Genomic DNA, 26,536 nt, shown 5'->3' with positions numbered 1-26,536 from the left:
CTTGAATACTTATGTATACAAAGACATCATGTTAAATTGAAATACTTACAGAAGCTGCTTTGTCTCTGCGCGGTCACTTCATGAAATGAACAGGAAATAATGGCAGAGAGTGCCAATCTTCCTCTTCTTCTTCTGTGAGGTTTTACAGCAGTTGGCATTGACAATGTTGCATTACTGCCACCTTCAGGTTTTATTCTCCCTCAATGTTCATTCATTTTAAAGCCCTCTTACAGTCCAGTCGTCCTCAAAAAATTAAAGCATGGCCTCCCTTCAACACTGTCTCCACATTCTAATATACTTTTAACTTTGTCCTCTAGCTGCCTTATTTTCCATAACTGTGATATCATTTCATGTCTTTCATGTATAAATTTCCTGCCTGTTATTAAGGATATGCACAACTGTCTCAGCCTCATGGCACTGATAGAAAGTGCAAATCTGTTATGCTCCAACAAGGAACCACAATTCTTTACAACAGCATTTCAATTGGCTAAAATATTAGAATACACACACAGTACCAAATTGTGTGGTATTTAACAAGTTACAGTGCTGATTCTGTTTATTTAACAATCCCATCAGTTTCTAGACAGTTACTAGCATTGGCCTGAGTCTTTTATTTCTAAATGTGGGCCACATACCTCATGCCCAGCATGGCCCAAGTTCAGTTATCCAGTATAGCCGCACCTGTTGCAACAGGTATCAGCCCGTGTTCAGCATCACCTGAGTCTGACAGTACGCCAGATGTCATGCACCCACCTTTATGTGGCCCGATCGTACACTGTCCCCCCACACTGTCAACAATTCTTACTCCAAGCTGAAGTCAAAACTCAAAAAACCTGCATTTACTGTTTTTTATCTTTTGGCCACTGACATGTTCTTACCTTTAAAGTTGCTATGGCAATCTTTTATTTTTTATTTACACATGCAGCAGATACAAAGCAAAATTAGGAGTCATGTTTCTGACCTTCTCATGAATGTAAGTCCAATATTTACTCTCCATTTTGCTTTGATTTGGCGTCCAGCAACTCCAGCATATCTGGATAGAGCTAATAGGAACTGCAGAGTTGATTGATAATTCTCGATGGGTTTGTGACTATAAGCAGCCCCTTTCACATACACATATGCTATCCATTGTTAATATAAAAATATTATACACCATTTCTTACTTGCTAGTGTAGGCCTCTGCATAAAAAAATCACATTTTTTCTCTCTTACTGAAAGGTAAAAAAAAGTCCCGAACAGGAAGAGAATTAATAAAGATGTCTGGACACGATGCTCACTCTCTGGCATCGTTATTGTGAATTAAGGAATTTAATTTAATGTCATCAATATTTAAATAGCATAATGAAGCAGACTACTCCCGAGAGAGAATGTGAGAGGGAGAGAGAAAGAGGTCACATAACTTAACTTTGGTTTGTGGTACTTATTTCATTGAGGTTACTTGTTAGAACATATAAGTAGCTATGCCCATATGATAACACCAGGTCAACTGACAGAGAGTAAGATACTGGTGGGGTCTCACTAATTTGGATACAGAGCACATTCGACGAGAAATAATATGTAAAATAACCATAAAATTCTATAAAATAACTGTAAAATATTCCAACAGTATTTCTAATCATATCAGGGCTTTTATTTTTGTTAATAAACACATATATTAACTATAATGATTTGATTCCAGTTTTAAGGTATTTTATAATACAATCCTTGGTTTTGGTTTTGGTTTGTCTTTTAACAGATAAAGATTTTTAGTCTCTGACCTGGTTTTTAAGTTGTTTTACAACACTGTTTTGTTTCTGTGCCTGCTTGCCAGACTGGTAGCTGGCTTCCTGGCTCAGCATGCCGCCGTCCTCACCTCCCTCATCAGGCTGTAATGACTGTCTATGCCCGGTCATGAAAAGTAGCGCTCTGGAGGAAACAATCTAGATGCTTTGTGGGGGACCTATCGAGCTTCACGAAGAAGATCACGAAAAAGCACTTCCCTACCATGAAAACCCCTCTACTCTGATTCCTGTGATGGACATGCGGGCTTGGGACAGGTGTGGAGCGCGCCCCAAAACTTCCTCCACAACACATTGCTCTAAGCAGAAAATCAGCAGTGGTGGTCACCCTCACCGCCATCAACATCAGACAAGATTGTTGTTATCAGAGACTCCATTGTACAAAATCTGGACACAGTGATAGACCACAAACTTTTTCATGATTTTAAAGTTTTGTTATTTTAAAGAGAAGTTTCTGATATTGTACATGTTGTCCCATCAGTAAACACAGACCACTCTGCTACTATTATTATTCATACCGGCACAAATAACATCAGGCTACGGAGATCAGAGACCCTCAAGAAAGATTTCATTTCACTATACAGCAAGATCAAATCTTCTGCCCACAGAATGATAATATCTGGCCCACTCCCTGTCTACAACCATGGCAGTGAAACTTTCAGTCATATGCTTTCCCTGAATGACTGGCTTAAAAACTGGAGTCTTGCAACAGTGTGGATTTTATTGACAACTGGGACTGCCTCTTGGGGAGGCCTGCATTGTTCAAAAGGGATGGTCTTCACCCAAGTCGTAATGGTATGTCAGTACTGGCAATTAACTTAATGGAACATCTGTTACTTTATGACAAGAGGACTCTACAATAACAGATCAGTGTGCTCCTACTTCTAGTCTGGCAAGAAACCCACTACTTGAACATTTTACTCATAGTCATACACATTATGTCTACAATACTGAAACTGTTATCTCTAATAGAAATGTTTTCAATATTGAAACTATTTTTCTGATAGAAAAATCAAAGCACAGAAGCAGCCAAAGAGATAGTCTAGTTTAATTATTTTACCCCTGAAAAATCATAGCCCAGCCAAAAAGTTCAGACATGGACAGAAGGTGAACATGGCTCCATTAAAACTTCCAGGCACTTACTAACAAGACTTTTATCATAAATGATCTTATTAGTGAACATAAGCTTGATTTTATTTTCCTGACCAAAACATGGCTCGGTTCAGATGAAGCTGCTCTCTTAAATGAAGCCTCCCCTCCAAATCATAGCTACGGTTTGTACACTCGGCACGTGAGGGGAAGAGAGGAGGAGGACTAGCTGCTATATTTTCAGACACTTCTAAATGCAAGCGTTTGAGTTTGAGTAGCTTTTCATATTCATTTGAATATCAGGTTATTACGTTGGAAAATCAAACTTCAGTGCAGTTGATTACTATTTATCAACCGCCAAAGCATATAGCATAATTTTTACCTGAACTACTGTCAGTCTGCTTTATTAACCATGAAAGGATCCCCATAACTGGTGTTTTTAATTTGCATGTTGATAATGTCCTGGACTGCAAAGCTGTAGACTCAGCATATTGTTGGGCCAACCCACAACTGTGGCCACACACTAGATTTAGTGATCTCTAGAGGTTTGAATATTATTGTTGACAAGATTGTTGATATTAATATATCAGATCATTATTGTGTATTCTTTAATGTGACCATCGCTGATATAACAAAAAATGATAGGGAGCGCCTCATTAAAAGACACTTTTTAAGTCTTCCGCTGCTGAGATCTCTAACTACATATGTAGTCAACCTCTCTGATGAAATTTTATCAAGTCATAAAAAACTAAATCACTATAACTCTACATTAAAATCAGCTCTTAACATAGTGGAACCTGAGAAAACTAAAAATAAATTACCGTAGATTAAGGTAATGCCTTTGAAAAATGAGCGAATACGTCTGGTAAAGAGGGAATGCTGCAGAGCTGAGTATATGTGGAGGAAAAACATTATTTATTAATATCCAAGAAAGTGCTGCAAACAATACTAACAATCAAAAAAATCAGACCATTAGTTAGTTAGAGGATCAAAGCACAGGTGATGATTAAACAAATTCATTTCACAACTTTAGACATTTCTTTGTGAAGACAATGCCTTAATACGGTGACAGAGTACATTTTTTAATATTAGAAATGTGGTAGCCAGGTGCACGAGTAAATTTTCCCCGTTGCCGGTTTTAGGTATACAGCAACAGCTAGCAGTTCTAGTGTTAAATGAAGACAAAACAGAAATTCTCATAATTGGTGTAAGTGAACAGAGATTTTTAGCAAACATGGAAGTCTGGCAAAACAGAACAAGTCAGAAGTAAAAAACCTGGCAAAAAGTAGTAGGTAAAAAAAGTTTTTTCACTACTCCAATGAAAATGTTGTTGCTAGTGATAAACTCAGGCTTTTTCAAGAGACAGGATTGGCTGATGGGTGGATCATTGATGTACCAGTCAAGCCCTGCACGTAGGCCAACATAACTGCTGTAACCACCGGGTTCACCTTTCCTGTTTTTCACAGTGTCATAAAACTGACGGAGAGCCTGGTTTAACTTCATTTTGATGATGATTTAAAATCAATAGCCAGATCTTTCTTGGCACACCAGGTCTGAAAACAGCAAATGGACCACATCGTCTGGTTAACGGTCCCCGCTTAATTTCTTGACTTTTCCAGCTCTTCATTGTCTCTCTCATTAAGTTCAGCATGTCTCTTTTGTTTTTTATCTTCCTCCTCCATCCTGTCCATCTCTTTCCACCACCCATCTAGGCTCAGCCCACCCAGTAACACCAAAATCTGACATTGTGAAACCATTTGTTTGGCGCAGTAATACTGTTGTAATGTGGTCACAGGTGTGTGTTTATTGTGTGTGTGAGTATTTTACAACGGCTTCGAATGTGGGTCAGCCAATCATAATCAAGGACCAGAACTATCCATTTTATAATAGATTTTAAATCACATAAACAATGTTACAAAGATTGCCTATTATCATCTAAGAAATATTGCTAGACCCTACCTTATGCTGGAAGATGCCAAAAAAGATTACTCATGCTTTTGTATTTTCTCGCCTGGATTAATGTAATACACTTTATTCAGGATTACCAAAAAAAAAGAAAAAAAAAACATTGTTATGCTGCAACTCGTACAGAATTCAGCAGCCAAGCCAGGAAAAGAGATCACATTACTCCAGTTTAAGCATCATTACACTGGCTGCCTGAGTCACTCAGGATTGATTTTTTAAATTCTTTTACTTGTTTATAAGGCTCTTAATGGTTCAGCACCTTCATACATTTCTGATTGATTATCTGAGTATGTTCCAAACTATCCCCTTAGGTCATGTAGTGCAGGCTTGCTAAATGTTCTAAAAGTGAGCTATAAAAAGTATGGTGAAGCAGCCTTCTGTTTTTATGCACCAAATGTTTGGAACATACAAATTAGACAAGCAACTTCTGTTGATAGTTTTTAAGAAACAACTCAAGACCTATTTTTATGATCTTGCTTTTAATTATTTATTTTTAACATCACTGTTTTTATTTGATACCTCTTTTATACCTTTATATCTGTTTTATGCTTTTTTATTGTTTTTTTTTGTTTTGTTTTATTGCTCTTTTTTATTGCTCTTTGTTATTTATAGAATTGCCCCTCGTGTCTTCTTTTTAATACCTGTGTCTTTGATTTTATTTTCTCCTGTAAAGCACTTTGAGCTGCATTTTATGTATGAAAGTTTATTATATTGTAGTTGTTTAGTTTTAGTTGTTTGTGTTTTATTTTCTTTTATTTTACGGATAATTTGGCCCGTCTGCACTCACACAATTAGAAACTTGAGCATCTATTTAATTAGGTATTTTCAGTGCAGTCATTTGTGAGCTGAAATGTTGGATCAGCTTGGCTGTCTACCCTAAGTTTAGCTGCAATATGTTGTAGACAGCACTGACAGCCTGTTATCCGATCAGTTCCTATCTAATCTCACAGCTCACTTCTTATCAGTGTGAAATCTTAAATGTATTTAATCCTCATACCTGACTTAATTTTCAGCAAGAGATAGCACAGTACACATAATTCTGCAAGTCAACACAGTTTCATGTAGATTTTTATTTTTGCTTGACTTGAGATGAAACTTGAAATTTAGTGCTCAAAGTGTGACTTATTCTAATAAATAGGTCCAAAACTGCATTGGAACTGTTTTACACCTGCCTATTCACGCCTATTTTACACCTGTACAGGCCTATACAGTATAGTAACTTAAAACATTACATCTTAGATTTAGTCATCTAGTGTATTAAAACATTTTCCAATCAATCTGGGAACAATATCAGGTTTCTGTCTTGTCATGTAAATTTTGGTGGTAGTGGAATGTGGTTTACATTTATACTATAGATTTTGCCGTGTAAATAAATCCATTTCCTTTTATCTGATCTTTCCTGACTCTTTTTCTCTTGTTTGAATTTTTTTTTCTTCTTCTTTTCCATTTGATTGTATCTCTGTAATTAAAGGGTATTATAGTGTCTAGACAGAAATTGTTATGCTCACCATTAAATCAGTTTCAAAGCAAGGGATCAAAGCAAAGCCTGAATGCCGGACAATACAAATACTAATCTAGGTGAATGAAAGTTGTTCATTACCTGTGTATTAGGTTGATGATACCATGACATTACCTGTAATTGGACCTGAGCAGGGAGACTGCTAAAACTATACATTTGGTTAAAGGTATAGTTTGACATTTTGTGAGGTACAAATTTCACTTGTCACTGTCTTGCTGAATTTTAGATAAGAAAATGGATACCATTTTCATGTCTCTCCATAAATGCACTCCTAGTATTACTATTCCCATAGTAACTTGATAGGTTGCAACGAGTAAAGGCTTCAAATATTTGCTGTACCAGCCGTTATTTGACCAGAAATAATTATAGCACGTAACCCCCCTAAAACCACAATTCAACAGTGTTTATGTCTCTGTTTATGTATTGATTAAATACACACATATTATGTGCTATTATAGTAAGCTTTAGACGTGCTGGTGGGTGTGTTTTTGAACTTTGGAGTGAGCCGGGCTAGCTTTTTCCCACTGTTTACATTCTTCATGCTATAAGCGAAGCTAATGACTCCAGCTCCATACTTAACACGCAGACTGATCATCTATTTTCTTATCTGATTCTTTGCAAGAAAGCAGTAAAACATATTTCCCAAAAATATCAAACTCTTACTTTGTTGTGGTTAAATAATAAAATGACCTGCACTGGCCTCTAATATGAGACAAGTTGACAACAGTCTCAACACAGTGTTACACAAGTTATAGCCACTTCATCTCAAAAGTGGTTCTTGCTTGTGTGTATGTATAGACTAAAGTGTGTGTGTATATATAAAAGGACAATATGACAAAAATCAGATTCATGAGCACCACCATCACGTCTGCACAGTTTTATTCAAGAGTTTTGACCTTCTGTTCAAAGATTTAACAAATGGCTCAGTGGAGCTCACAGCCTGACAGCGTATGAGTGTCCAATGAATTGCGATGCATATTTAACAGGATCCAATCTGCAACATTTCTGCTATAAACTACACCCTCGTCAAACCATTCAGTCACTCTCAGTTGCAGGTCTCAGTGTACATACAACCTCGATTATACGCACCGTTGGACAATCTGCAGCATATCAGACACTGCTACTAATGATAATAAAGGACGGAGCACTCCTGTCTCCCTTTTCTTTCAAGATCCTGTAGAATACTTTTTAAATCACAAATGTTCTTGTCTCAACCTATTTATCTAGATTAACTCAGGGGGTTCTTAGAATATATGATAATTCACTCAAGTCTCTGCTTTACTTTTATTTGTTATGATTGTCATAAAAAGAGTTGAAAATGGGGGACACATTGCGTGACTGAGAAATGTTTGTGAGATAACCTCAGTTTTTCCCTAAAAATAAGCACTAAACAATCAGACTGGGTCACTGGGAGACACTGTCACATCTGACAAATGAGTGAGAACAATGAGACCAGAATGATTTATGGTGTGATATGAAATGTCACTTTTGCATTGTAAAGTACTGCGCGAAAGTTTTAGGCACTTTACATGTTTAGATTCTTATCCATCATGCAATACCATCAGGGAGGTGTGTGATCGGTCCCAAATTTATTATGCAGCATTACAATGACCCCAAATATACAGCCAGAGTCACAAAGAACTATTCTCAGCGACAAGAAGAAGGAGAGGTCCTGCAACAGATGGTATGGGCCCCACAGAGCCCTGATCTCAACATCATTGAGTCAGTCTGGGATTACATGAAGAGACAGAAGCAACTGGGACGCCTAAATCCACAGAAGAACTGTGACAAATTCTCCAAGATGCTCGAAACAGCCTACCTGCCAAGTAACTTGAAAAACCACATGCAATTACACTGAGGAGAATTGGTGAATTGGTTAAAAGGAAAAGCATGATCACACCAAATATTGATTTGATTTAGGTTTCTTCTGTATACTGCACTTTGCATGAAGTTAATTGATAATAAAAACTATTCAAGGCATTATTTTTGAAAGCATCCTCACTTTACTTTTAGTGCATAAAACTTTTGTACAGTAGTGTAAGTTTTGCACTGTTTCATTGCACTGTAGCTCCTTTTAGTTGTGTAGCATTCAAGTATTTCTAGCATGTACTGCTAGTATGTCAGTATGTACAAGTCATGCACAACACTAATTTGTTAAAATGTCAAGTATTAGGCAAAAACCATCTCAAGACGGGTAATAAACATTGACTTTTACCATGGCCTAAGTGTAAAATCTATATCCCTTTATCCAGTGCCCATTCATCAGAGAGTTATTAATCCATTATGAGACAGCATATCCAAACAGTCCTAAGCAACAAATCTGCACAAGCAAGACAGACTTCTTAGCTACATGTCTTTGTCCAACATTTTGTGATGTGATATTATGCTTATATGCAAGGAAATCTTGAATTTGAATCAAATTGAATCTGGTTGGAGATATACACCAGATAAATATTAAAGTGCAAGATTACAGTGTGGCTTTGGGCTGGATTTGACTATGGTTGTCACTCTGGAGATAGAACATACACCACAAATGTTAACAGCCTTGACATTTGGATGTTAAGTGACAAAGTGCATTAGGATATCTGTGTTTGAGCAAAGTACCAGGCATGGTCATTTCCTTATTTTAATTTAATTATCATACTCTTATTTGAACAATTCTGTTCAATAAGTGGTTACAAAGTGGTTGCAGATAAAACAGTCATATGTTGAATTTAACTATACATGGTCCCACTTTATTACTAACAGCATGCATAAGGCAGTGACTGTTCCAGAAAGCTGGAAATTAATTAATTAATTAATCAATTTTTATTTGTAAAGTAAAGTTTTTAAAAGCTTTGAACTCTTTCTTCCAACACTGCTTCAACAAGTTTTGCACCACTCAGTTCTGCTAACACTAAGGGGACAGGGGACGCTACAATATAACAAATTAACTACAAATGCACACGATGTTTGACATGACATGATGAACCTGCATTAACTTTAAATTAAAGTCCAATTTAAAGCTGCATCCCACATCAAAATGTGACTGAGAGCATGCTGTAGAAGATGCTCCAGTAAAGATCACATAAAATGTGTTTTTTCATATAAAACCTAAGACCAAAGAGACTGACATAAATCCCAAAACAGAAGAGACAAAGCAGAAGACAATAAGATTTCAAGACCAGACCTTCCTTCAGATACCGATCCTTTTAAAAATTTGAATACAAATGGTGAGGCATTATTCTGCCAAAATTAAAGATTTCTATAATAATGGCCTGTCATCCCTTTGAGATCCCTAAAAAAGAAATATTCACTGCCTTTACATGGTTGGCGGTTTTTATTTTCTTTTGACACACCATTGATTCAGTAATGGATACCAGTAGTTTCTTCATGCAGTATACTTTTGGGGTTGTTATCAAAAACATGTTCAGGAAAAAATGCTATGTTAAAGCTAATGGATTGTGCTCAATAATATGTTTGCCACTGAGACGGTGACAAAGATTTTTTGAAAGCATATCAGATAATTTCACCATATTTTCTTTGTGCTTTATAGCAACAAATGTTTCAGCAGTGAGTGATATGAAACAGCTATGAGTCTGAGCCTAATCTGCTGCTAGCATGTCATATTTACAACTATGCATCTCTAGCTTTGTGCAAACAATTGCAAATGTATGCTAGTGCAGTGCACTCTAAGGCACTTGTATATTAACTCTATCAAAACCAATTCCATACACAAATTAAAGCTGCAAGCAGCTCATACCTTCGTGCATGTCAGGGCGCTCCGCAGTCAGAGTGCTGTTATTGAGGAGCAACATGATGAAGCATTACATTTACCAGAGGGCAACAGACATGGATATACATTATCATGAATATTGGACATTGCATGTACAAGACAACTATCAATTACTGTCTCCACTATGTGATGCTAGAAAATAATGTACAATATACAACTAAATTTTGTTGCTGCATATCAAGTGTGGACCGTAGATAATGTTTGTCATATAAGGATGACTTCCTGTTGTCAGTAGGTGGCGCTGTGTTCAGGCGTGGACTCCAATCAAGCATGTGAAATATGGGGCAGATTGGACAAAGTCCAGTGGAGTTACAACAACTTCCTATTTCATGGTGAAACATGCAAATTTACCAGCATACTACATGAGGGGTGTTTCCATGAAAACTCACAATTTTGATAACTCTGCATTGCAAAGGTCTTTAGATGACACCAACCAAATTTGAAGTAATTCTGGTTTATTCTCTAGGAGTTTGTTCAAGTATAACACCTACACATGGCAAAAACTGCACAAAAATTGCACAGTAAATTCAAAATAGCTGACTTCCTGTTGGGTTTAGGGTATGGCTCCAAGGGGCTTTTTTGTAAGTCTGGACATGATACATGTGTCTATCATATTTTGTTCATCTATGTCAAACGTAAAGGTGAGGGCTTTGACTTTGACATTTTGTACAGGGCGCTATCAACTCATATAATAAAATATAACAAAACATATTTTTTCACCACTTCTGACGCATGTGCAAAGTCTTTGAGTTTTCAAGTACCTTCAACACCTCAAAAATGCGGTTCTTTTGGAAGAGGAAGAAGAATTCCTTCCAATACAATAGGGCCATCACACCACTCAGTGCAAGCAGCAATAATCAGGGTCCAAGCAGATTGTTAAAAATAACAAAATTTGAAAAAAATTTTAGAGCAGAAGACCAGATGCAGATGACTTAGGAGGTTAAAATAATGAAAGAATTTTGACTGTAGGCTAAGCCATTTTCAAAATAATTGCGAAAATGTAAACTTCATTATTACAGCATCACCTTGAGGTCAATGAGTGTCATTGTGTGTGCGGTGCGGAGTAGTGGGTGGATAGGTCTTATGGTTTTGCTGCACAAATGCTTTTAGCAGAGAAAAATGAAAATCAAAAGACATTTTTCACAGGGTCACAATAGGCAACCTTCGACTTAATAGGACCTCAATAAGCACTTGAAAACATACCACATGCATGACTTCCTACATTATTGGCAAGTAGGACTTGGCCACCTGGGGATTCAAACCCTGGACCTTGGTATAGGAGAGAAGGTGACTTACTGACTGCGCCAATGGGCAGATATGGTTTCCACACACCTTCTCACAACTTGAGGCAATGACATCACATGTGAAAAACGGGTATTTTTGTCTATTTAAACTTAAAATGGTTGTTCAAACTTAAAAGTGTTGGTAATAAAATTCTGAACAAAGTCACACATCATTCTGCTGGTTTTGGGCATACTGTCAAATACTTAGTTGAAGTTTGATCAAACATTTGGCAAAATAGAAAATGGTGTGCATACAGTACTAATTACAGACACTGAAACTACACTGCTGACTCATCGTTTGACCGATCTGAACATCATTTGAAACATGTGATATCTAGTATCCAAAGAAACAGGAGGATGCTGATGCACATTCCAGCCCACTGAGCCAGGAAGCCAAACCAACCTCACAAGCAGAGGGCAGAGAGAGGGATGTCACAAACTTTAAAAATGCACAACAATTTAACTCTTGGGGATACAATTCTGAAAAAAATCACACATCAACCTGCTTTTCTCAAGTATATTGTCAAATATTTTGGTGAAATTTGTTTTAAAAATAGATGAAACAGAAAATGTTGTGCATACAGTACAAATTACAGATATCGATATATAGAATTGAATATCTCTGTGGACTCACCGTTTGACTGATCTGAACACCATTTGAAACTCTTAATACCTACCATCTAGAGAATTTCTGTGTCAATGGTAACATATGAACGAAGACTTGTGGATATAGATGTTAATTGATTTTGCATATTTTTAAAAATACAGTGTCACGGACTTTTGAATTGACCATAGGTTGCCTTGAGGCAAACTTCTGTCACAATTCATTGGATCTGCTGAAAAACTTCAGCGTTACAGAACGTACAGGTGATTTATTGTGATATTTTGAAGTTTGGAATGTGAAATGTCTACAAATTTAGATTTGTTGTAATAAGCCACACCCACTTTAATCAGTATTTACTAAATTTAATGCATCAAATGAGTTTTGGGATTATTGGCCCAACAGTTTCTGACGAGTTGTTGAAAATAGGATTTTGAGAAAACTGAGAAAAGCAGAAGACCATTGGATCAAAGATGCGGATAAATTGACAATCAATTAAAATGATGAAGGAACTTTGACTCCAGGCCAAGCCGTCCCTGCTTGGACCCCCAATAATAATAATAATAATAATAATAATAATAATTCCTTCAGATACGCTGCTCGGGCCCTAATTATGCAATAAGTGAATATTGTATCTTAGTCAGTGAAGTAGATAAGATTATTCTGCAAGACCATGTTAAAGACCATCCATTATGGAAATAGCATATACAGTAGAGACAATGACACTATTGACAGATGTCATAGCTTAATAAAAAAATTGCTCTCAGCAACCACCTGGAGATGAAATGACCCAGTCACTGTTGCTTAATGGGGGACCTGCTGTTGTTGCTTGCCTGTAGTGGCAGTGACCCTGAGTACACTAAGCCCCATGGACTGATCCATTTCAATTAGCTTTTTGCCGTTTGAGGTAATTCACTCTGCTGTGTCATTGGGGAAGCACATCATCTTGATATGGTTAAGTGCGTAGGCCAAGCTCATTTAAACTATCAACTGGACACTATGGCAATATGTGATGGGCCTCAATTATTGTATTGTTAGAGCATTATAACAGTCTTTCATTGAACATGTGAGATTTTTCAATGGCAACACTCTGTGTGTCTTGAGTAACCTGAATTGAATCGGCTGAATTGTCATTTAATCACTGAAAAAATGTGGACCGTGATTCAGAGGTCTGGAACAAGGCTAGGTCTTGGGCAGGCTACATAACAGTCTGTGCTAATAACTATTCCAAATGGCAAGACTTGAAAGAAAAGAGCCTACCGTCAAACAGGAGTGAGATGTGTTTAATCGTACAAATGACAATAATGATGCAAATTTCAGTCATTCTATGAAGGCTTATAAAAGTGCCGTCATAGTTCATAGTGTCATAGTGCACACACGATAATTTGTGTGAAGAATGAAAAAAAGTTTTGCTGAAAAATAATTTCATTCCAGTGGAATTTCCACAATCAGTGGATTTGTTCACTTTTATGAACTTGAACACACAAATTTGTCCTGTTGATCAATGGCAATCTTTAGTGAATTTGCACCATTGACCATGAGACTGCAGACCTTTGAATGGACAGAGAGCCAGATAGTCCAAAATGGTGGAAACTATTATAGCTTATTAGCTGTTTTGTAATAGGCCTATCCACATTCAATTAACCCTCCTCTGTCAGAGTATAAACTGCTCCACAAGAGGAATGGTTTGCAGACTGTTATGAAACAAGAGTCAATGGTGCAAATACATCTTTTAAATAAACTTTGGCAATCAAGCTAACAGAAAATAAAAAGAATCTAGAGGAGCTTTTGTGACTGACTGCTAGCATGTTCCCAGCTGGCTAGTTTGTTAGCAGTTAGCTGGCCAGCTACAGTAGTTTACCAACTAGCCCTACAAGTTGTCATTGTTACCAAGCATCCAGAACTATATATTCTGTGAAGACACACAGATGAATTTCAAGTGCCACTTTCTGGTGTTTCTGATCTTGAGGTTAAAACGCTGTCTACTTTTGCACTTCTGCAAACCTAGCCAACCGCTATTTAATGTGGCATGTTTGTCAGTTTAGGAAAGTTACAAAAATTGTTGGAAGCAGCCCCCTCTGTTTGCGACAGCTGGTGTGCAGGAGGAAGTTCAATTTAACATGTAAAAAAAGAAGTTCAAGCAACCATCTCACCAGTCTCACACAGGCTTTACCTGACGGCTTCCCACTCTGAGGCCTTAGCTGTCAAAATCAACACTCTTGCACTGCCCATGAGAGCTCGGATGCCTGGACAATCCTAGTGCTTGAATGCTATGCAGGGCATGTCTTGCCAAGAAAAGCAGTGGGATCCATAATAACACACGCAGGATGGGTTTTCAGACGCTGTTAGACAATCCAACAAGAACTTTGAATTAAGCATACTGAGGCCCTTAACATTCAGGTGTCACTCATGAAAATTCGTGCTTTATTCAGTTATACACACTTTTAAACAAAGTACCAACTATGCAACTACTCCAGGCTTAAGTGGAACTTTTTAATAAGGCGAAATAAATCTGTTGAAGTCACCTTGTGACATGTAAACACTGAGGGGGAAAAATAGAGCCTCCTCACATACCTCCTGCTTTCTCTTCCTCCATGCTCTTTTATCCATCTGGTGTTATGGCAAGCCATCTCGGCTGCATGAGCTGCTTCTTTAAACCCCCAGCAGCCTTTCATCTCGCCTGGAAAAGTGAGTGCTCCCAGGTTTATCCCTGATCCAAGGAGTATGAAGAGTCAGGGTACAGCACGGGGTATAAGGGGAGGAGGATGTTGGTGGTAGACAAAGAGTTGGGTAGATCTGAAGGCAGTCTTTAACTAACAAAGGCCCCGGCTTACCGCATATCTGTGACATTAAGGATTAGCGGCTGAGAGACAGTGCTCTGCCTGCTCTTGTTAATCTCTCCCCTCCCAACATTCACTCACTCAACCTCATTCTCTCCGTCTCCCTCTCTCGCCAGACGCTTCCTCTGCCCCAACTTTAATTAGTTTTACTGTGGATTGAAGGAAAAGTTGGTGCTTTCTTCAGGTGATAAAACAGTAACTGCCACTGAGCTTAGTCAGGGTTAACAGAGTTGAGGTCAAGTGTGGACTCCTGGGTGTTTTGATCAGACTGCAGAGAAAAGGAATGAGGAAGAAAGCGGGGGCCCAGAAAAAGTGGATGAAGAGAGGCTGAAATTAGTTGTCTTCTGTTTGTCTTTATCATTTTGTTGCTGTGGGACATTTCTACCGTGTTCTGGACAACTCCAAGTGCCTTTAAACATCAACTAATTTTTGTAATTTTATATTAGAAAATATGGTTAACTTATTGTTTCATTTTGAAGGTCCTGCTCAACAAGATGAGTAATGGTTTTGTGACAAAATAGCCATCTGGACATAGCTCCCTATTCATTAATTATGCAAAGAAGCGCTAATCAGAAATAATGGGCTTCTTAATTACTGTCTCAACAACAAAGCTAGAACAGGTGACCAAAAGCAGCTGGGCACCTGGACATTCCACCACATGCAGTTTGCACAAACCAATTGCAAATTGACATAATGAGGTTGACAAACTGTCAGCGATTAATGAATAGCAGCGAAAATTGAGTTAATGGTCTCACAGGTGTCCTAAGAGTGCCGCATTTCATCTTGTCAAAGTGTCACTTTCTTAGTAAGAACTGGCATTATCAAGTGTAATTGAATGGTATGCAGTGCAGCCATCACAATCTTTTTCATTGTTCAGTTGTCTTTTTTATATATATCATGAGATGCTATATTTTGTTTCTAACTACAGGCACATATGGTTGCAGCTTTCCACTGGTAACAATCAAGCTGCTGAACTTTCTAGAGCACTTCAGAAGTACTTTCTGAAATAATGAATTTATTAAAATGTTTTCATTTTCATCACCCTTCTAGGTTCTGTGAAACTGACCAATAGTCAGAACTGATCTTTTTCTTATTATAAAGAAAAAAAGCTTATCAATGTTGTCTCAGAGATATAGGGCCTTTCCACACCAGTAAGTCCAAACCAAAGTTCATGTTTTTGTTACATTGTATACATTGCACATTGTATATATAGTTCGAATTTGTCCTTCTCATTGGTGACACAATGTTTTTTCTAATGGCATTCTGCACCTTTGTATATTGCTGCCACAGCTTCTTTATCATCAGGTGGCATTGCTCTCTCGTCCTCTCATATCCTCTCTCTCGTTCTCTCCGAACATACCTGGAAAATGTCAGCATTTTCCAGTTGACTTTTTATAACGTCTTTGGACCACATTTCAATTAAAAACTTGGTCTCCTCCTCTCCCCATGTGCTCATCTTTCCTTTTTCTGCTTCTGACGATAGCCTGCCAGAACTTCCTGTAACTGGCCCAAAAGTCCGAACCTTCCAAAAAATGTTTTCACACTAGAAACAAACCAAACCATGGTTCAGTTTGATCCAGGCCAATAAACCTCCCCTGCACCTGATCAAACTGAAAAATCCATGGCAAGTACCTCAGTTAACTTTGCGGTATTTGGAAAATAGCTGGACATTTTTTTAGTATGGCACCATATTCTATGCTTGCTGCAATGGGTGGATGGATAACTATATTTAGGCCTATTATATGTTTTAATGAGCACTTAAAAAACTGCCGATCTTGTTTATTCTTTGAAAGACAATTTACTCTTTCTTATGTTTTCACATTTCAAATATATATGTGTATAATGTGGTGTTTTGTCCACCTTCTTTGATTTAAACTTCACAGAAATATTTACTAAAGACATTTTTTGAAAAGTATACACAGAGAGAGAAAAAGAGAGAGAGTGCAAGAACAACAAAACCTAACCTCAATTACTAACATTGGTAATATGATGACAAATGAGGTCATTTGACACCCAGTTGATAATAAATGATTTATGTTTTTATTGACTACTTTGTAAATGAATATGAATTGCACAAAAAATAACTTGGCACCTATTGATTCACACTGCCAACCTTTTGCATGTGTTTCTTTGTCATTCTAGCCACCAGAACATGATGTACTAGTACTTTAAATTTGCATGCTGTCAATCATCCTCCTTCACCTGCATGAAGCTCAGGTACAATATCTTCTGATGTGGCAAGCCTTCCTCCTCCTCCTGGTCAACCAGGGACATCATCACATACAAAAAAGAAGAGTAAGCGAAGCCAGGAACCAAATCCAGTTGACACTGCATCACTCCAAAAGCTGGAAGAAATTCGCAAAGAGACAGGCAAACAAAAATATGTATACAACTTTCCCAACCTACCTAAACAGATATTTGCTACAGCTTTCTGAAGCTGATGCCAAGCGGCTAGTAAAAGAAATACAGCAACTGATGCTTTGTTATGGGCAAATGATAATGAAATGTACTGTTTGGGTCTGTGACAAATAAGGCTTAGACACAGAATAGCTCATGCTGTTATTTCTTATCATTTGCCAGTTGTTCCATTGAATAAAAGTTTCTTACTGGCTTCCTTTTGTAGATGTTGTATTTGGTAACAAACCAGTCAGTTGATTAATGGAGAAAATAGATCAGATTAATCCATAATGAAAAGAATCATTAGTTGCAGTCCCGTACAAAATAGTTCAAGATGAGGTCCGCCTCAATCAACTACAACAGTGATATCCTGCTTTTACATGAATGCATGAGTAATAAAATTCTAATGATATAACAGTCACAGGGGACATTTTTCTGCATTGATTACTTTGATTTTTCAATGGTGGACTTTTACATAACAGAGTACATTTACAGTGTGGTATTATTACTTTTACCTAAGTACTGCCTTCTCCACTGCCTCTGGCTAGATCACAAATTGCTACCACATTGTCATGTTACTTAATTGACAAAACTGAACTTGAACTTGAAATAAATTCTGTGCTGTACTGTACTGAGCCGTTATGTTCAGGCTTCTGTGGTCTTTTTAATGTAATGTGCCTCGTTGGATGACAGCATGCTGCCAAGTAACCCTTCCCTCATCAGTCAGAAAATATTCTTTGAAGCGTTTTCAAACAGCCATGTCAGCCTGTGTTGCTCTAGCAGTAGTGAAATGCTGTGTCAAGAAGGTTGGTGTCTCTCTGAACCACCTGTCTCCATCCCCCAGGTATACTCTCCGTGTCCATCAGTGCAGGAGTGATGTACCTTCCAGTTTCTGGCTAGAACTGATCTACATCACAAAGATAGTTATGCAGAGCAACACATGCCTTTGTGATGTCCTCTGCTCTCTCAACTAAACACTCCAAGGCCTTTCCAGAACCTCTCCACCTTGCTGCAAGTATGCCAAAGGCATTCTCCACAACTCGCCTTGCCCTCGAATGCCAGTAATTGTAGCTCCACTGGTCAGCTATGAGATTTAACCCTAGAAAAATGTTACAGCAATATTGGTGTTACATGTAAAACCCGCAGTATCAACTTTTTTGTGACAAATAATTCAGAAAGCAAACAAATACAATGAATTTATGATTGAAAATACTAAAACCTGAATCATTACTAAGGATCTTATTTAAACCAGGGCCTCTGCTGCTGACAGTTTATGCTGGGTACATTTCTAATAATAGCACAAATATTAATAGTAAATTAAAAGAATACAATAAAGCAAGCAACAATACACTGTGTGTAATTGTGAGGATAATGTTCATTTTTAAGACAATGTTGTGTATTCCTTTGCACTGTAAAGTCTTTTTTGTTGTTTTTTGTTTTTTGTTTTTAATTTGTCCACCAAAATCTGAGGTACACTGATCTGAATATGGTAGCATGAGGTTCACCTTTTGTGGAAATGCTACATCACCCATAAAAACAGGTGGAGTGATTATCTCCGTCCCATGCAGAGGAGCTGGTTGTGGAAGGTGAAGCTTGCCCTGGATAAGCTAGGATCCAAAGTGGCTCCTCGAGAAGACTCCAGCATCACTGTCTTTGCCATAAGCTTCAATATCAACATACCTGAATTTGTACTTTGCATCACAGGCTGCCATCAAGATGAAAGTAAAGAAACCTTTGTAGTTATAAAAACTACTGCCACTGTTGGCTGGTACTCTCACTCTGATGTGTTTCCCATCTATAGCCCCTATGCATGTGGGATAATTCCACAGTTTCCAAAAATCTCTCCTGATTCCCTCCCACTGTTGTCCCTCTGGAGTAGCCGCAAACTCATCCCTGAGCCCAATCCATATAGCATTGCACACCTCCCTGACAATGCAGCTCACAGATGCAGAACCAAGCTTGTAACTTGCTGCCAAAGCTTGCTGGCTGATCCCTGAAGCAAGAAAACGGATGGTGACAACTAGTCGCACAGCCTCACTCACAGGCGCACTGTTTGAGTTCCCATGCTTGAACTCAGGGAGGCCACTCAGTGAAGCAGGTTATTGAATGCCCTGGCGGACACCCGAAAGTATTGAAAATGACATGAATTTCTCTCATTCAGGGAAAAGAATTTTCCATTCACATCTTGCGATGTATTTAATGGCCTCACAGACCACTGTCGTCTACAACGCTGCCTCTGCTTTTGCTTCTTTCTTAACAGATACATTATAATGACCTCCTCCACCGTCGCCATGTTTGTGGTTGTTAGAAACTTTTGACTCTGAACTGCCCTTTAGTGGATGTATTGCTTAACATCCATGCCAATGTAAAGGACGCATGGAAGTATGTGGGCTGTGACGGTTAAATCGTTGAAATGGACGTATTTATTGTCGTACGTAAAGGGAGCATAAATGAGTCTTAAGACTTTTTGACAGGGTTTCTTTTTGACCATCTACTATGTTTCATACTGCCATTAATTTAGTCTGTTATTTTAATTTGTGACCCTGAAACATGTGAGGGGGAAAATGTTTTTGTGTTGATAGTATTAGAGCAAATACAACAGTGACCACACTCAGTTTCTCTCTGGAGGCCTGGGCAGCCAAGTGGTACTGTCTCATGGAGTGGACAAGTTAATCCTTGAAAATACCAGCTAAAGAAAAACCAAGGTGGATTTGAACTTACAGTAAACCTTGAGGAAAGTTCACAAAAGACATGCTAACAGTTAGAATCCATCTCCTGAGGGATTTAGACAACTGCTTAAACTCAGTAAAAAAAAACCTATTAGTATATTTTCAGAACTTTATTTCTTTTGTTCAATTTTATTAGATTTTTATTGGTTAATAATGTATCTCTGTCTATAGTACTTCAATTCAAAGCATGCTGAATCTTTTGTTCATACATTTTTCAGTGTAAATTATCTTTATATTCAAACTCAAAGAATTCACTAAAACTGCTTTATTTTATTCTTAAGAAATTACTCTTGTGTTTACTTGTAGCTGGCATTGATTATTGTAGTTGTACAGTGTTATGACCTGTGGATTCATAGAAGAGAGTAGTTTCCCATTTGTGCACCCTCTTGCATGTAGGTCCCATGAGGATTTTATTTTTTACGAGATAAAGTATAAGTGCATCAAAATTGTATTTAAAGTATAGAACTTGAGTGAATTAGTTACTCCAGTCTGCTAATCATTAGTAGGACAATGCCAACTCTTGGCAGGCCTCTGTCTATATGATCTGTATACATACATAGTGTTCATGATGAGGGTTGTAAATGAGCTCTAGAGACATGTTGTAGAAGAGGAAATTGTTTGATTGATTATCCTTTTAGTAGCTTAAACGGGAACGTCTGGGGTTATTCAGGTACGAGACCGCCCAGGCTATAAATATGCTGTTTAAAGTAAAACACTGCTGATTACTACTAAGGGAGCATAAGTGCAGTGTGATGGTATAATTATTTTTCCCATTACTGTTTTAGCATCTGCATGAAGCACGTGACAAGAATTATATTACGGATACACTGTGTCCTTGCCATGGAACAGTAACAAATAGTAGTTCATTTTTCCTAGGAATGCTTTGTGCATGATCGATCTCCACAAAAAGCTTTTTTTTGAGCCTGAATAACATAAAAAAAACCTTCAAAACATGTATTCCATTTTTTGACAACAAATATTTATTAATTTTATGATATCGATGAGTATCATAGATTTCACCTTTCACTTAATTCCACTAAATGTTTGTGGAAAGGTATCTAGCTTTTGCGACTCTAAAGAATATATCTGGGTAGGTCTTTCTGCCTTCAGGGACAAAACCACCCAATCAATCAGTGTCCCACTGCCAGTGCACAGCTAATTGAGTGTCACTTTGAATATCACAGCTTGCTGTCTGCGTATAAGAAAACTCCAAGACAAGGAGGGAGTGTAGAATGGGGTGTCATTGCACTCCCGAATCATGCACATCATCAATCTTGATTTTAGAGCCCAAGGGGAGGTGAAGGGAGACACTGAGGGCCAAATTTACTAAAGCTTTTGTACCTATATTTCAGGCGCAGATGTGACGCATTCTACCCAAAACACGTGCTGTATTTATCAAACAGACGCACAACGTTTAAACTGCTGTACTGTGTTATTTGTGCATGTGTCTGCAAGGTGCACCTCTTTCTTCATTGCATATAAGGGAGGATCATGCATATAAGTAGGAGACATGTTAACCGAGGTTGATCATGTATTCTGTTGAAAGGTCATGCAATTTGTGACGGTCAGTTTTGTTGGGAAAAGGCGTAAACAGCACAAATGGGATTTATAGGAGCCGAGAGGCAGTTTGGCCTCTATACAACTATAAACTGATTATTAGAGGCAAAAGTTAAGCAGTTACCTCTGGGCAGGGAGTTTTGGTTTGTTCATTAAACTTGAATTTGAACTGAATGAATCACTTAACTGTAAATCAATGAACTGTAAAATCACTACAGGCTGCAACTTAACTTTTCTCTCTTTTGTTAAGACATTTAATTGTGCATTTGCCTGCGTTTACCTCAGTGTAATATTCATATCGACACTATTTCCACCTCCACTTGATCATCAACTGCTGCCGCTCTTCTCTCTCTCTCTCCACAGGTTGAGTTGGCTTGTGTTTATTTTGTGTGTCTTTGATTTGTCTTTTTTATTACATAATCTCCCTGTCATGTTTAATGCCTGCTAATATATGAAATAATTAGATATGCTAAAGATTACAATATCATAATTTTATGAGTGAATATTTTGAGTCATAATCTAACAGTTTATCTCTGGCTGAGTTGAACTGCAAATGAATTTTGTAATCAAGATCACATGACCATTTCTCATCTGAGACTGATGATCTCATAGGAGTGTGTGCTTATGAGCTCTCCTTTCCTTGCAGAATGCATCTGGTAGGTAGTATCAGGTGCAGTCCAGGAGCTAACTGTGTAATGAACTGCTGTCTTAGTCCCTCAGGCATTGAATACACACAGATTGCGGCTCCAAACTCAATGAAAACTGCAGTGCACATTTGTGCAATGCCATTTTCTAAATAAATCTGTCCCTCTGTGGACTGACAGTGATTTCTACAGTGTTCTTTCCCCACTGTGCCCTTAGGGATAAGATCAGCTTTATAGTAAATAATATGAGTGTTTAATCCTTTACATTGTGCTTACATGAGATCCACTGAGAGCACTGGCAGACAAGACTGCAATAAAAGAGAAAGACCTCAGAGGTCTGAGGTGATTAGACAAAATCATGACGTGTTCATACCATATCTCTTGATCTCAATAGCCTCTGCTTATTGCTTGTGTTGTTTCACTCAGGCTACAATAACATGCTTTTGTCTCTCGTGAATGCATTAACATTTACACTCTGTTCTCATATCATGGTTGATTTCTCATCCAGATTTTGCATCTTCAAATTCTGATCAAAAATTTTTTTTGTGGGAAGGAATCATGCTCAGAGAATTTTAAATATTATCTGTGAAAGAAAAGTGAATGGACTGGAATTGGACTAGAACCTATGGTATTAATCTTTATGTTTAGATTTAATGATCAGCTAAAGGTTAAAAAATACACACTTAAATGTACTGTAGTCTATAAACGTGAACAGTAACTGTATTTTTAAATGATTTACCCAAAAACTGCTATGAATAGAATTAATACAGATGATGTTCATGTTATGATTAACAAATGATTGTGGTTTGCAATCTTTATTCAGCTATTCAAACAAGGGCCACTCATGAATAAAATAATTAACAAATACCGATAAACTCATCCCATTTGCAAATTACAAATCTATATTTCCAAAATAATATACATAAATGTTAAAAATGATATATTATTCGCAATATCCTTTCTTTCGACTGGTAAATGTACATTTATTTCACAATATTTTCTTAACAAGTTAGTAAATAACAAGTTAGCTCAGACACACACACACACACACACACATAAAAAATGTTAATGTTTTAATAAATATCAAATAAAATAAAAATGTTTATGTTTTTAAGTATGTGATGAAATAATTCAACAACAAATAAGAGGCAACTCAGTGTTCAGTGAATTAAATCAATACATTTAATATGTTCACTTTATTCTTTTTTCTTTTATAGGTGCCCCTGTAGTTACACATGTAATTAGTTGGGGTTAGTTGGGGTTGGACACCCATATTAATACAAACTAGTATTTTTCTAGGGTGCTCTGAGGTTATTTCCTCAGCTGCGCTGTGCAATAGGAGCTTTTGGACCAGAGGAACTTTTTCTAAGAACTGTTAAAGGAATTACTTACTCTTTATTGTGTCTGCACTGCAGGAACTAGGGACGATCATAGTTCTTAGAACGCCGTTTTGAGGGACTTTTTTAGCTCTTACTTCAGGGTAGGTACTCTCCTGGCATGGCGAGAAGAACTTTGAGTGACTCAAGTGTACGCTGATTGGTCGGACACATGAGCCAATGCAGCACCTGCAACTGCCTTTTTTTTAAAAAAAAAAACGTGTAAAACATTAGTCGTGTAAACAACAGCTCTTATCGTCAGCCACACCCACCTCCTCACCTGTTGCCACTCCCCAGTAATACTCACCTGCTGCTCATTATCTCATCAGCCCCAGTAGCTTATATACCAGTCCTCTGCCATCCATTCCCTGCCAGTTTGTCATGTTGGTACACTTGCATTCCAGCTATACCTAAGTCTGTTCCCTTGAACCTGGACCTGTTTCTGAATATCTGCCTGCATTCTGCTACCTATGGTTTGACCTACTGCTTGTTTTTGTCTGTCTGCCTTGCCCTCAGGACTTGTTTGTCTGTTTGGACTGCCTTCTTGTTACCGACTTGTAAGCCTATTTTTGGATTTTGGTTTATTAGAGCCCCTTTCATTTTACTGTTCTGCCTCGGTGTCTGCATTTGGGTCATCTTCCTGCTGCCTGGTACACACCCATGACATACTATCTCAATTATTATTTTAACATGAAATGTTTAAGCATGCAAATAATCTAAACTTGCAAAATGCATTTTCTCCTAACCATCCTTAAACTGTGGAGATGTCTGTATGGTTGCACCAAAGTCATTATGGGACAAGATAAATTCATTCCACATCTCACTAATAACTTCCTCAGGACCACAAGGGATGACAGGACAAGTAAATTAGTACTTGTGAAACAGAAGACATGTACATATATTGTATATAAGAGAATATATGCATGACTTTTCACATCATGCAAATCAGAGCCTTCTCTCTTAAGCTATTGGTCACTTAGTCCAAGAATGAGTGACCTTCACCAGTTTCACACACACACACACACGCATACAGGCATACATTTGACACCATCTGATTAGCTTAAAAGTGCCTCCCACTTTTCCTGTAATTAATTCAACAGCACTTGGAGGGGAAGTAGTCCTGTTACAGCCAAATCTTCTGCACCATTTAACCGGATAATGGTGGAGATTTTTATGATGTTTTTATTAAAGGGCGACCTTGGCTTTCAAGGTGTTGGCAGCTGCTGTGGTAAGTTGAGGCAGGGAGTGACCAAATAACACGTAGCGTCGACCTCAGTGGGATGGAGCTGATGATTCAGAAGATTCTGTGTCGCCTCATTTCATTAAGTCTAAGGCAAACAAACACAGTCAAACTCTGTACTACTCTGTCTCATGGCATGGCACGATATTACTCAGCAAATTATACCATTTTTAGCATATTATATATTTATTAATGCATTGGGAGGAATTAAACACGCTCATGGGAAACAAAAAGGAGATTAAGTGTTATAATAGCATAAGACAAATCAAAGACAAAAATATACAGAAGCCAACAACACCGGGAAAGAGAGAGTGAGACAGATGGAGGAGCAGCACCAATTTAGAGCAGAGCAGGGTGAGGTGGATAGGGTGTTGATATGGATGTTAATGCTAAGGTATGTGCAGCCAAATGCACACAGCTTAGACCTAGATCCTTTAGCAAAAGAAAGAAAAGTTAAGTTGCAAGCCTGTAGTGATTTTACAGCTCATTGACTTTAAAGTTCAAATTCAAGTTTAATGAACACAAACCAAAACTCAGTGTACACTATTTACTTCAATCTGCCATGTGGTTCCTGTAAATCCCCTTTGCACCTGAGGCCTGTTCTACGAAGCAGGATTTGGGGTCAGCGAGGTAACTTCAGGTTTAATTCTGGGTTTTCAGTCCTACGACGGTGGTTTACTTCTTACCAGGATACATCGCCATGGTAACTCATGCTGAACAGCTAACCTGCTTCGGAGCAGGTTAACTTCAGATGATCAGATCACAACCTGTCAACACTCCGACCACTGATCAATCAGATCGCTGTAAAAAAAGATCGTCATCACTCCTACAGGATCCTGACATGGACACAAGTCCTAAATTACAATACAGTAAAAAAAAGTACAAAAAGAGCGATGTATATTTTTATAGGTCAGCAGAAACATTTTATTGTTCAAGGCTTTCTATTTCCACTCTGGTTTTAAAATAGGTCTCTAACAAACGGAAAGATAATTTGCAACACTAAACACATGATGAGGATTTTAGCTGCATTTTAATAGTTTAAGTTGATTTTCTCTCCAGAGTAACAGCTGACAGTGTGGATGATTTTACACTCTGATTCCATCACTGCAGCTCAGATTAACATGAGACAACTGTGTGATGATAACTGGAAATAAAGACCAAATATTGTATTTTATTAGAAAAATAATCCACACACTTTTAATTGGCTCCCATGATTATAAATGCAACATTTGGGTCAGATAGACCTCATCAGTCATTAACTACTTTTCCACTCTGCTTCAGTAGCAGAAACAGCCTGGCATTACTTTTAAGTTTCTGTTCTCTTCTTCTGTTCTGTTTTCCTTTTATGTGACATATTCAGAATAGTTTCTTCATCATCCAACTGAATAGCAAAAATACTCACTCTATACTTAAGGCATATATAATAATTCCTAAGGAATTGAGGCAGTATGCAAATACCAGGACCCTAAATGTCCTAAATGGAGCTAAATGGAACTCTTCCATCATTAATTTTATTAATTACACCTGTCCTACTGTCCTACTGTGACTCGTCAGAATGTCTTCTGTGAATGAGGCCTATTTAACACTTTCTTTTACTCTTGTTTGACCCCATTTCCACTTGTCATTTCATGTATCCAGATAAAATCCAGATTCAAATTAAAACACTTTTGTTTACAGCTAGCCACACATACGTTATGTGTTTCTGTTAGCAAGATCAAAAATCTGATTTCAATCTGTCTTTGT

Source organism: Thunnus albacares, chromosome 11, assembly GCF_914725855.1.
Source record: "Thunnus albacares chromosome 11, fThuAlb1.1, whole genome shotgun sequence".
Classification (NCBI taxonomy): Eukaryota; Metazoa; Chordata; class Actinopteri; order Scombriformes; family Scombridae; genus Thunnus; species Thunnus albacares.
The sequence above is the reverse complement of the archived record's forward strand: the minus strand, read 5'-3'. Positions refer to the sequence as shown.